This window comes from Pinus tabuliformis, chromosome 4_1, assembly GCF_031772625.1.
Source record: "Pinus tabuliformis cultivar Carrire ecotype Pingquan chromosome 4_1, CPIR1, whole genome shotgun sequence".
In the NCBI taxonomy this organism is placed as follows: Eukaryota; Viridiplantae; Streptophyta; class Pinopsida; order Pinales; family Pinaceae; genus Pinus; species Pinus tabuliformis.
In genome coordinates, this window is record NC_142303.1 from 956,674,198 (window position 1) to 956,688,927 (window position 14,730).

Genomic DNA, 14,730 nt, shown 5'->3' on the forward strand with positions numbered 1-14,730 from the left:
ATGTTGATAGTTGTACAAGTCCCCTTGTACTTTATCCAACTTGTTTCAAGAGTCGCACATGGTCCATGCCAACCTAACCTACGGACAATAACAAGAAAACAAACCAAAAATCAAAGCAAGAAGCATAAGAAAATGCAAAAGCAAAGAGAGTATGCAAACAAACAAACACACAAGGAAAGAAGCAAACATGCATGCAAGAAAAACAACTCAAAAAACAAACACTACTCCTACTCCTAAGCTAACAGTGCATGGGTTGTCTGACGTGAAGTGATACTTCCAATGCAACCACCGACACATTGGTTGACCCATGTCGGTGAAGGCATGGTTTGTGAACAACACAACTATGTGAACCAAAAAATTTGAAAGGTACAACAATGAAGACATACACACTCTGAGATTACAAGCATCCACAAAACAAAAATGAGTGAAAGCGCATGACATGCACTCTGTGGACTTACCATGATGATGAGTAACACTACGTGTAGGTGTTAAGAATATGCACACTCTTGACTGTGACATTCAAACACACATGATGAAGGTAGATCACTTGCATTGTGAAAGTGTTCTTGCTGAGTAAGATTCCTCTAATGCATGAGCAATGGGATTGTGTAGTTCGAGTGGAGGAAGTCAAATGTGAGTGTTATATTGATCTTCAATGCATACAGATGAGTGATGAGGAGCCTTCCATGTTTGAACAATTTCCTGATCAGAAGTGAAACCAACCATAGGACAGTGAGGGCCTGACATAACCATTCAGCTCAGGCTAAAGTGCCTCGACAGCCTGCGGGGTTTTGACTTCGTTGATAGATGGATCATCGTAGACCAATGGCTTAGATGGATTAACAATGAGTGAATCAACATTGTAATCAGATGATGAGGTAAAGAGATCATGATAACCAAGATTGTAAAACATAGAATGTTGGTCGACATCCTCACGATTTGATGAATCACATAGAGGGGTAGATGAGAAGCAATAATGTTCATCATCTGTGTTTTCGGAAAATATAGATTAAAAATCAAGTGGATGTTCAAAGAATGATTGGTCCTCTCCGTTTTCAGATGATGGACTGACATTTGGTGTGTCCTGCGAATGATCAACAACGGGTGCTTTCGTGGATGGAGATACACATGAAAAATTTGGGATGGCAGGATCAACAAGGAGGTCAGGAAAAAACGGAGGAGGTACAGAAAGATAGGGATGGTCCTCTGCTGCTGGTGGATGTTCAAGCTCCTAGTCATGAATGACAATGCATGTTGGTTGTGAAACACCAACTTCATCAATAGATCAATCCTCATTCAAAACAGGTGTAGAGTCCGTAATGGAAGAACACAAGATAGTGAAATCCGAAGGATGATCAGAATATGAGGACAGAGGTTGAGGTACAAAATACATGTGATAACCCATGGGATTCCCAACCAAGCTTGTGCGAAAATTGGAAGGAGCAATGTTGGGAGGATGTGATGGTTGAAAAAATGTGTGTTCATGCTCTCCCACACTACTATGTGATGGTGGAGCTGTTTGATGAGGGGAAGGTGGATAGTCACTTGTGACAGCGACTGTGTTCATCTGTGATTGTGCAAATCCATCATTGAAGTATGCTGAGTGGGGTTTGAGCCTAAACTTCTTCTTGGGATTGATAGATTATATAAAGCAATATTCAAATATGTCCATGAGGTACTAAAATTTCATCTTAATTTTTGGGGCTTCAAACATGAATAGATGGAAGCACTCCGAAAACTCCATACGTGATTCGTGCAGGGCCTTCCATTGTTTTAACAATTTTTTATCAAGTACTTTAGGATCAAAATGGTGGAAAACATATTCGATTAGATTTTTGAACTACTTGAATGAATGCACGAAGTTATGAGGTAGTATGCCACACTATTGTGATGGATGGTCGTGAAGTGTGTGTATGAGTAGTGAATAGACCTCTATTTCATTAAAATCTTCCATGCCCTCCATGAGAGCATGGAAGTCATCTAAGTGCTCAGGCCATGCCACTTAGCCTTCACCATCATACGTGATTTGTGCCAAGTGATCCCAAAACTCCCTCTGAATGTGAAAGATATGTCTGTTGGACAGACATTTTAGAGGGTGCACTAAACAAACTCCATGATAGATGTGCGAAAATTCAAAACAAATGATGAGGGCTCAATTTGTCATTTGGCCCTCCTTCTAGTGCCAGAAATGTTTATGGTGTTGGACCTACCAACATTTCAGGGGATCTCCTCCATAATAAGTCCCAATTAGACCTCAGACCATTTGGTGTAGGAGCCTCAGCAGTGGGTCGTATGGTAATGCCTTGACCACGATTTCACATAGAGGCAAGTAGGATGTCCCTGTTGGTAGCAAGGGTGTGACAGTTGGAGTAAGTCAAGGAAGGTGCATGAGAGGTTCTAACACTTGGAGGGTGAGGTGAGTGTGCCCCTTGGAAACCTGTAATAGCACTCGGCTTGGAAGGGAACACACGAATGAAGATGCATCACAGGCTGGAAAGCAAGTTAGCAAGCAATCCAAAGTGATGGTTAAACCAAGTACTCATTTTACAAAGATTCATACATAGTTATACATAATAGTCCATACATGCATGCGTAAGTAAACAAATACATATATCATTTAGAGTAAAAAGGATAGATAGAATACAATACAACATATGCATGAAATGTGTTGGCTCTGTTATATTAAGAAGTGTAAGTTCCGGTCATACAATACATCCATGTCTAACCACCAGTTCTGATAGTGGAACATTACAACCACAACCACCTGCTCCTCCAAAGAGATATACTAGCTCTGTGCAGTGGAGAAGCCAAGGCATGTTACAATACTGTCCAAGCTTACTCTAAGATACTCCTATTGGAAGCTTGGCCGACCAAAAGCCCATACAATGAGTTATGAGGGACTATTTATAGAAAAGGGTTGGGTGGCCCTTGACATTCCCCTTTGTGACAGTTCATCTACTCTCATGACCCTTCATCTACTCTATGACTGTTACATCCGACTATTGACACTTGAACTTACACTTGACAAGATGTTACATTACAATGCACATGTACCCATGTGAGACAGAACGACTTGAGCAAGCCATGCAAAACATCACTACACTCGGACCGTTGTGGTGAGACCAACTATTTGACATCCTTGTGATGGTCGATGGTGGTGAACTGATGCCAAGCTTGGTGGTCCGTGATGGTGTTTGTGTGCTCAATGGTGACATCTTGTTGAAGCGAACTCTTGCCTTAGTTGCATCCGAGTACACTGTTATGGCTCCTTCGTCCAACTCGTCTAATAGCATGCACATGGTCATCCTACGTGTGATCAAACTGACAACATGTTGATGCATATTTTTTGCGCTGATCTACAAGCATGTGCTGGTGGCCATGTGCATCAACTTGTCAAAATACATGTTTAGCTCCAGTTGGACTTGCTTCTTTTCTTCGCCTCGGTGAGTATGCTGAATGGGTGGGATCACATGCATGCACACAATGACATGCATGCTTTTAAATTCCCTTGCATGCGATAAAAAACATTGTTCACCTTGTTTTCTCCATGCCAGCTGCTGGGATGGATCTATAACTTGTACAGGTGCAGTTTCATCTATCTGTGCATGTTGCGCCCCCTGTTGTACCTGTTCTTGTTGCAACTCATTCTCTCATCTATGAAGCTCCTGTTCTTCCTTGAGTTGCTACTTCAGCACATGCAACTCCTTCTCTATTTTGTTCTCTGCCTTCACGCGATCTTCATGTCGCGTCGTCACCTCATAGCCTCAGTCTTCAAAGTTGCTTTCATCACAAGTGGATGTGCTTGAGCTTGCAACTTTGTTCTACCTCTGTGTTGTCAACAACCTTCCTCTTACATATGTTGCATGCAGGTGTGCTGCCCTCTAATGTTGTTGATGTTATTGCTGCCATATTATCTTGATGTCCTTGTGTATGAACAACTTGATGTCTTCACAGGTAGGAAAGATCATAGATACGTGCTTGGCTACAACCCCTGTTGTGCTCTCAACGGTGTCCTTTAACTCACTCTCCCGAAGGCCATTGTACTTGTGCTGGTGAGAGACAGACAAACACTTGTGATGCTTGGAGAGATAGAAACACTCATGGAAAGCAATATGTCTATCGAAAACCAAAATAAACTTGAGAAATGACTTGCAACATACTTGTGTGACTGATCATGAAGGTTGCACAATTTCCACCGAGAGGTTGAGAGACTAACTACCAAAACTGCACAAGGCATAGTTTGGGTTGTTGGGAGGCCGACTGATTGCTAGAAATGCGTAATGCACAGTCCAGCCTAGCTTGCTGGAAATGTGTAATGCACAGTCCAGCCTAGCCTGCTGGAAATGCGTAATGCACAGTCCAGCCTGGCCTGTTGAGGAATGAAACTACGCAGTGTCATTCCAAGCAAACTGCATTGTGTAGTTTCTGGGGCCAGCATGACACTACCTCCAAGAATTGTGCAATGCAAGCCTAGAGGTCAATGCTTGGACAGAATTGTGAAATTTCTAGAGGGAATGTAGAGCCTTTGCTTCCGGAATTGCACAGTGCTAACTAGGAAACACACAGTCCGGGCCAAGGCAGTCCAATCTGACCGACAGGTGACTAAAAACATGAGAATCCTGAATGCATGGTGAGATGAGTGTGAACAAGAGTGAATGATCATACATGCAAACAACAAGTGTAGGATTCAAAAAATGGGAAAGCATGCATGTGTAAGAAGCGAGTCGCCACAGCAACGACCGTCCATGCAAAAACAATCTCATGCATGTGATAGTAGTGAGATGCGAACTAAAACTAAAATGATGCTTCTACAAGCTAACATACATCAAAACGATAGAAAACGCTCACTGAAATCAAGCAGACAACACTCACATGAAGCGAAACACAAAAAGTGATAGAAACGCAGCGTGAGACATGAAAAGTGGGCTTATCCTAAAACAACTGAGCTGAATGTGCCAACGACTCCTAGCTGTAATGTCGGATGTCAGAGCTGCAGGTTCGATGTGAGGAATGATATCTACAACGTCCAGTTGATGAGTTTTGATAAACTAGAGGTTGCGATGCGCATGCCACAAATATAGGAAAGGTGACACTTGGTAGGAGGTTTCTGAAATGATCCTTGCATGTAACCTCCAACTGCTAAAAATAGATCCTTGAAAGAAGGGATGTCTTTACATGCTACCTTGGGAGAAACAATCCATGCATGCAAATTAGTTTTGCTCAGTCCTGGAGGGAACCGGTCAACCCGAAGGCACATGCATCGGTCTGCTTAGCTGAGGAGACAAAATGTGCATTTCTAGGAGGGAGCTGGGCTGCTTGCCTAGAGGGATCGCACAATTTCTGGATAGAGCAGCTGACTGCTGCCCACAATTTCTTAATTTCTGGGTTGAGCAATCCTACTAGGAGGAATTGCGCAATTTTTCTAGTGAATGGTGACAGGAAAATTTGCGCAATTCTAGAGCTGAGCAAGATGTTAGACATAATTGCACAATTTCTGGAGGGAAGGCTGGTTCCCCTCTAGAATTGCATAATTTCTTGAGGGAACTGTTAAGCCTACAGCTAGACCAATTCTGGAGAAACAACCTGTGAGAGGGATGCAACAAGATTTTATGGATAGGTTGTCATTCTGCAAGAAAATCACTAAACCCTATGTAATTGACAAGGCAAGACATGCTACTATGAAAGGTTAGTATGGAGGCTCCAAAATGAATCTAAGGTAAAATTTTGGAGGGTGGTTGTAGCTGCTACAAAAAATGTGTAGAACTTATTTTCACTCTTTTATTTGAAAATATATGATGAGTGTCATATTTCCACTTATCTCATTGATCAAAGCCAAACTCCATAATTTATTCAACTTGTAGGAGGGCTTGTATGTTATTCATGATGAATGGCCCAATAATTCTTTGTAACTTAAAAATATACCCTTTGTGTGTAGCAACAAAATCAACTTCGTCAACATGCAAACTCTGCCTTATAAATTCAAGAGAAAATATCCTCATGTGAAAAAATATTGGCAAACAATATGGTGGTACTTTAGCCCCATATAGTCTTATCTCAGCGTAGTCTTCAAAATATCCTAGTCTCCCACTTTGGTGTCCTTGCTAGGATGCAACAACTCTTTTGATTCAGGAAAAATCCTTAGAGGTTTTTGATTGTTCAAAATAGTATATACAATGGCCATGAATGATGACAAGTAATAACTGAAGCCGTCATTATTTTCCTTCTTCCTTATAACACTAGTCCATTCAATCACAAATTTCATTTGATTCTTTAAATCCCACATATTCAGACCCATATGTGCAAACTTATCAGCATGTACATTTAAGAATAGATAGACCCAGATAGAGGGATATCTAAAAAAACAAAAAATATGATAGTTATAAAATTGAGTAATGATAGACTTGGCTAGGTAAGAAGGGATATCCAAAACAATATTTGGTTCCAACATTAAACTCAAAAACCTACAGGGTTGTTCACTTACTATCCCAATATCATATTCTCCCAAAAGAGACAAAATAATAACTAAGATGTGATTTCCATCTTTAGAAAATAAGGTTGTTGGATAATTCATTGCAGGTGGAGGAATTTGGGAATTTGGTGGCAGAATGTGTTTAAACAAACCTTATTCTCTTTAGAAAGATATCTATAAGTGAGTAAGGATTCATTTGAAAAGCTCTTAGGCTTATCGACTGTAGGAAAATTACAAGATTTGTGTATTAGCTCTGAAGTGACCTTAAAAATATTCTCTGCTAAAGAAGAAATAACAAAATTCCTCTGTGGGACAAGGGAAGACACCAACCAACTGAAAAATTCAGGTAATTATAGGTATGTGGGACAATTACATGATAAATGTTGGACTTGACGACTCAAAAAATATTACATGTCACTGGAATGGCTAAGAATGTCCTGTCAAATGTCCAAAAGGTCTAAGGAGCAATGTGAATCATATACTTCAACTCTATCCATAAGGGGTATATGAACAAACAACATAGAGATTTCTGGTTTTTTAGTTGATTTCGGGGTTTTATCCATGTTTACAATTTGAAAGAAAGGAAAAGGAAGAAATGTGGAATTATGAGTTACCCAGTAACTAGAGACAATGAAGAGTCGAATTATGATGTGGAATCTACAATGTACACTTTGTATGCTGGTCACCGTAACTCTTCAACTAGAGGACAAACAAGATAATTGGTAGGATGACCTTTTATCTTTTTTGTACTGAGCACAAAAAATGAAAAATATTGATGATGTAAGAGGTACGGAAGGGTGACATAGATGTATAGTGGATGATGTGGAGGGGTGAGGTGGATTGATGATGTGTAAGGGCCCGCTCGCTTTCCTGGCTCACCTGATAGATACATGAGCTATCACCAACTTCCGATGCGTAGAGTTCGTAAAAGCCATTAACTACTTCCGAGGGTCCCCATAGTGGTTTGTGAAAAATGGAGGGGACCTATTGGAATGTGTTGGGCACGAGACCCCAAGGGTAGTTTTGGGGCTAAAAACCCATATTTTGGTCAAATTTTGCAAATCCAAGTGTAAAGACTCCACATATTGTGGTTGCAGAGCATGTAGGTGTTAAAGAGTCAAAGGGTTGTCCACCCTTATTCTGGAATTGTAATGTTGGCTGTAAAAGGTCTACCAATGGTCTTTGGATCATGGGAGTGTATAAAAGGAGCTAAGCTCTAAGTAGATAATGAGACATGGATCGTGTAAGAAAGTCATAGCTTTAGAGAAAGAAGTCTAATATTGGGTCATAACGTAGGTAGAGGCTCTGCAGTTGAGTGCGTAGAGGCCTAGGAAAGAAGTTTGCAGCTGAGTGCGTGGGCCCCTGCAGCTGAGTGTGTAGGGTGGGCTAAGTCTGTAGTTGTCCGGAATTATCAATAAAGAGAAGTATTATACAAATTTTATATCTTTATTTATTTTTTATGCATCTTGTTATGTAGGGTATGAATTTCACTTATAATGCTTATATCATGCGCGAATGTATATAAATTTGTTGGCTAAGTGAACGCAAGTAAGAACACTTGTTTACTTGAAGCTAACTAAGATCACTCAATAAGATAAGTAAGACACTTAGCCTAGTTTGGGAGATATTGCAGTTCGCTGCCCTATCAGTGCGAGAGTACCTCAGCCCCAGGTTAAGGCTGCGTGAAAGCCGATTATACCCTTTCACGAAGGTACTCAAGGGTGGAACAAAAGGCTAAGCAACCTGCGCAAAGGCAGGCATAGCCAGAATAAACCGACATCAAAACCATCTCAAGGGTGTGGAAACTTGGTTCCAGCATTCCCCCATACTGCTTCGGGTGAGACTTCAGTCTGCGCTCCACAGGCTGATGCCGAAAGGTCCAGTAGTGTAGGGATTTGTTTGGCTAACGAACACTGAACCTAGGTCAGTCCCCCTTCAAGGCAACAAATGGTTCCGTTGCCGGGACCGGAATCTACATAAGATATGTGTGATATCGTATCACTGGAATCCAACTAAGAAAGAAATTGATGGCTGGTTGGACAGAAGGATCCACGAGTTCGCGACATAAGAAAACAAAAATCCATGACTAACTAAAGAACAATGGCTAGATAGGTACTTGTATATGGATATCTACGAAATGTTTTTCGCCTCCTTTCTAGTTGAGCTATATGAGTGGATCGCTAAGCTAGTAGAGAACTAAGGAAGGTGGAAACTTGATGGTCCTATTGTGTGGACCCTAGATCTAGTGTGAAGGTTGGAAGCATCGGAGGATAAGATCGCCCGTGTTGTCGATCATTGGCTCGATCACATCATAGGAGGATTTGTTACCGAATTCGCGGTAGACACCTCAATCAGCTATAGTGAGGCAGAGTGACGCTTTTTCAAAGGACCATGAGGTAAGTATGTAAAATATTTGAATACTTGGATTAAAATGCTATTATGCGAAAAAAAAAGTTATGTAGCTAACTTGATGTTCAGGACTACGCGAAGCGAAAGAATTTACAAAAATGAAGGAAATAAGGGTCCAGAATATAGCCCCTTGATTTCACCTCCATGAAGGGACAAAGAAGCAATAGTGAAGGTTTCTCCGCGAAGCGCTATTCAGTTCATAAGACAAGGATTCCCGTGAATACCACCTCCACCCACACCACCTCCGACTTCACCACCATCGCCTCCAACTTCACCTGTACCAACTCCACCTCCATCGTGGTTCAGTATGGCAAATATAGTGAAGTTTCATTTATTCAAAGGCTTGGGAAATGATGACCAAGATTGTGAGGGCTGTATGGGAAGCTCAAGGTGTTATAGATGATCACATAAAGAAGGTGACACTGGTTAGTGCTCTGCAAGATCACACACTAACCTGGTATATTAAGTACTCTAACAATAACCCAAATGTTGGAGTAGCAGACATCTAGGCAACACTAAATAGGGAATTTAGCAGGCCTAATTCTGAGGTGCAGTCAATTGTGGGATTAAAAGAGATTGTGATGCGACCAGGCGAGACACCTTGGGAATTGGATCAAAGATTGAAGTGTCAAATACGCGAAGCCAATATGAATTTAACATATGGACAACATTGCGAGTGGTTTGTGGCTTTGCTACTACCCCACTTAAGGAGCGCGTTGTCACAACAGAAGATAACAACTCAGGTAGAGGCCTTGGAGATTGCCATGAGACTCCGATGCAAGATCCTAATCTAGGAGCTCGACAGATCCACGCATAGCTACAAAATTTGTGTCTAGAGATGCAAAGTTTGAAGTAGGACAAGATGGTTTGACCAGAGGTACGCGAGGAGGTATCATGCTTGAAATGTCATGACAAAGACCATTGCCTAGTCTTTGTGAATTACCTTGCAAGGGAAGGATTGATGCCTTTAAGGCCAGAAGCTCAAGTAGGACCTAGCATGGGGCCTACATTATGGTGTGCTATCTTTCAGGTAGCCAAAAAACATGCCACGGATAACTGTCACTTGCTAAAGAATTATCTACAAGCACCACAATAGTTTTTATGTAACTTTTGTAGGTCGATAGGACATGATGAGTGTACTTGTAGGAGTTATGAATTGATGATGGATAGAACCTCCACCTACAGGGTTCAGGCTTAAACGCAGTCCCTTGACTAGAATGTAGGGATGGTGTGGACAGGATTTCAGGGGTGCGGATGAGGTCGAGGAGGAGGAGGACCTGGTAGAGGTCGCGGATAGTTGATTTGCCACATTTGCGGAGGACCAAGACACTATGCCCACGATTTCACTAATCCAACACATCCGTCGTGAAAGTATTGCATGCTTGATCATGAAACAAAAGACTATCCTACGATGATAGCTAGGATGCGAGACAAAGGGGCACTACCACCTCCACCGACTTAGAAACTTCAGATGATGAGGTCTGAGCCGCGTGAGGAAGATCCAAATGTAAATATAGTGCTCAGGAGTGGGATCACGATAGGGGATGACAAGGGAAAACAACCTGAAGATAGTACATGGGTTCACAAAGCCCTGATGAAAGAGGCTGAGTTTGATTTAGAGCACACTCATGAAACCTTCATGGAAGCTAAGAAGAGCTTCGTTGAGGCCTCCACCTTAGGAAGCAAGGATAAGCATGAGCTGGAGATGGACCCTTCTATGCTCACAACTTTCCTAGAAACCTGTATGAAGTTATTGTGCGACAGTAAGGCTGTGAAATTGTTACAAGAACTCATCAATAGATGTGCTGGGACTACGCCAGGTGAACCGCGTGTAGTCCGAAATATCGGTAAGCATAAGACAAGGACGGGGTGTGAAATGAGACTCACCATGCAGATTAGAGAATACGAAATGAATCAAGTCAATTTGGATTTGGGGTCAGATGCAAATGTTCTACTAAAATAGACATGGGAGTGAATGGGGAGACCTACATTGCAATGGTCTCTGATTTAGCTAAGGATGGCGAATCAACAGAAAATCATTCCCATGGGGCGACTGCAGGGGTTGACCGTGAAAATTGAGGGAGCGAGTGTGCTGGCGGATTTGAAGTAATAGAGATAGTGGATGATAGAAATCCCTACCCTGTTCTCTTTGAAATTGACTGGGCTACTAATATGAATGGGGTAATCAATCTAAAGAAGCAAAAGATGATCTTTGAGAAGAAATCACTACGCATCATAATACCCCTGGATCCTGCTGAAGGATCGTGCTATACAAAACTAGTCCATGATTATGAGAGTGATGATGATTTGGACTACATCTATAAGATAACAGTGTGAGACCAAGACTGGGTGAATCCCACCACAGATGGATGGATTACATGGGATCACGAGAGTTCTTGCACTTCAGACTCCGACGAAGAAATAGAACACTAGCATAATTGGTTACACAAAATAACTACTCTAAATTGCAACATGATGACCGGGTTGCTACACTGTGTATCGTCAGAGGTAAGAACTCTGCCTACTTATGATGGACTGAATGAGGTAGATATCTTTTTGGATGCATTTGAAAGAGAGGTACCAGAAAAGTAGTGCTTCCAGGCCTTGGACTAGGCACTCTGCGCTACGTCCGCAAGATGGTGGGGTACACACAAGGGAAACTTTGATGATTGGTGTGAATGTAGGAGGATGATGAGAACATGATTTGGGAAGCCTAAGATGTGACTAACTAAAAATTAAGATGGGCATAATGATCTGTGTGCACATCTAGCCAAATGGACATAGGCTTATGGAGAAAATCCCCAACTTGAGTGGGTGCACCTATTCTCCGTGCTGAAGTACCTGGTCAATAAGCCTGTGATGGGGGGGCGAATCTGCAGATGGCTCTTATTGTTCTAAGAGTATGCTTTTGAATTTGTTGTGAATCCTAGACGAATGAACGCAAGACCAGATCATCTGTCATGCACCAAAACAGGGGAGGAACCTACTGACTTGGAAGAAGGATTGCCTAACGCGCAGCTATTTGTAGTGTATGTTACGGATGGACATTTTGAGGATATAATACACTTCCTAACAACAGGAACTGCACCAGAAGGATACTCTGTCTAGCAAAAGAAGGAATTAGTGGTGAGCGCGGAAGATTTCTCTGTCATTGCTGGGCATCTATATAAGATGGAGACTAATGAGATATTGTGAAGATATGTACCAGAGTTTGAGAGAAGCAGCATCCACGAGGGGGAGGACATTATGCAGGGAGAGCAACTGTGTAGAAGATTCTACACGCAAGGTTGTGGTGGCCAAGCCTTCATCAGGATTCAAAAGCATATTGCAAGGCATGTGATTTATGTCAAAGAACAGGTACACCATTTTGGAGGGATGAAATGACTTTGAATCCACAAATGACATCGCAACCTTTCAAGAAGTGGGCAATAGATTTTGTAGGACCCATTGAGCAACAAGGGAAGACAGGGGCAAGGTACATTAACACTACAACAAATTATTTGACATGATGGGCAGAGGCGCAACCTATGAATGATTGTATAGGCGCGACAACTGCAAAGTTCCTATTTGAGCATGTATTAATGTGATTTGGATGTCCAAATATTTTGATGAGTGATCAAGGTACGCACTTTCTGAACGAAATGTTTAGCGTGCTGATGGAAGAATTTCAAGTATACCACGAGAAGAGCACTCCTTATCACCCACAAGCCAACGAGACAGTGGAGGCATTCAAAAAAGTGATTGAAAACATGCTGACCAAGGTTTGCAATGCTCAACAAAGTGATTGGGACCTACGCATACCTACGGTACTATTTGCTTATTGGACGACGTGTAAGAAGTTAATGGGACAGACACCCTTTAGGTTGGTATATGGTGTCGAAGCAGTGATGCCCATGGAGTACATTGTTCCCAGTCTATGCATAACAGTGCTCATAGGTATGACAAATTGTGGAGCCCTAGAAGAAAGGCTCGCGCATTTGGATGAGCTTGAAGAAGAGAGATTTTTGGCTGGATTTCATCAACAGGTCAAAAAGCAGCGCAAAAAAGCATGGCATGATCGACATATTAAGCTACGCACATTTAAGGTGAATGAATTGGTGCTGTTGTATGACAGTAAGTTTGATAAATTCCCTGGAAAATTCAGGATGCACTGGTGAGGGCACTATGTTATTAAGGAGATTACTGATGGTGGCCCGGTCTAGTTGGTTAAGTTGAATAGAGAACACTTCCCAGGAAAGGTGAATGGCAGTCGATTGAAGCCATACACAGGTGGCCCACCCATTTGACTATGCAATAGAAGCACAATCTTAGTACTCCAGGTAGCTGAAAGGAGGCGCAGGACTATAAATTACACTACCCGGGTTGAGGAGCTGCGTGATTTCAGGACTGCGTGAAGCAGGGAAGTGTCACAGGGTTTGTGACAGCGCGAAGGCAGCTGCACTACTCATGGAAATAGCATGCAGGTCCATTGGAAAGTGACTGTTAAAATCACTGTTCACGATTTGACAGTCAGTTTGTGGCCAAATGGAGCGGGCAACAATTATTTAAGGCGAAATTTATGGGTTAGATTCTTGAAACTCTGCCGCCAATCTAGCATTAATGGGCCGAATGTGGGGGAACGGTTGGATTTGAATTCAAAAGGCCCTATAAATTACAGGTGGCTGTCCAATGGAAAAACACTTGGCATTTTGAGAACTGAGTTTTTGCACGCTCATGTATACATGAACCAAGACCTATTCGAGACTTTGAAAGTGAATTCATTGTTTGGCAACTACCAGATACACTGCAAGAATTGTGGAATAGCACTATGTTAGAACCTGCATAAGCCATGGACACATGAGTGGTGACAGTTGAGGAAGTCGCGCGAGAAAATGAGGTAGTAGAAGTTGCCCCAGAGAGTGCCAAAGCGGTAGTCGAAGTCCTTAAATCATCTAGGACATTGAGACCAAAGAAGGATAAGCAAAAGCAACCTATGCTACCGGTGTGCATATCACCAGGAAACCCACAGAGGACCAAGGTCACTTTGCAGGAAAAAAGGAAGGCCAGTAATCTGGAGGTAGACGAGGAAGAATCTGAAGAAATCCTGGTGGATGAGGAGGATTTGGAAATGGAAGTTGAAACCCAAGGTGCGGACCCTATTACTAGGTTACTAGAATATGTTCCTCCATGCAAGGGAAAAGCTGAGGTGCCAAAGGACATCGATGAGAGCAAGAGCTCCCTGCAAACTCCATTGCTCTCGGATGACATTGTTTTTGAGGGGCTGCACTCAAGGCGGGTTCCTGTACTAAAATTTGAAGATTGGGACCTCACAGATCATGAGAAATTCCCACATTTAATGAATGAGCAGCTAATGCGCCGACGAATTGATACCACTGCTGGAACGATAGAATTACAACCACGGAGATGGCTCAAGGGTGTAGAGAAAGCCATACTACTCAACCTTCTCTAGGTACTGCATTACCATAGTGCCCCAGTGACTCTCTTTGTCATCAGGCAGCTGCTCTGCTTGGTGCATGATGGGTGTTTGTGGCTAAAGGAGCCCATTCCCATCACATACCACTTGATTCATTGAATCACATGGCTGTCTTACTCGGGAGAATCCAGCCAATATATCAGAAGGAAAAGGTGGTGAGTTGGCCCTCACAAAAGATATGAAGAAGAAATTCATTTTGGAGAAGGAGAGGCGGGGATATGCTATCTCCAACATTAACAACCCTGCAGTCAAGGTAGGTTGGCAGGGAAGGTGATGCATAAGTGCCGGTGCCTGTGATTGCACTAGCAGTCCAATGCGCTGAAGGAGTCCAGTTCAACTGGGCGAATTATCTATGCAACGAGTTCCTTGCAAATTTTCG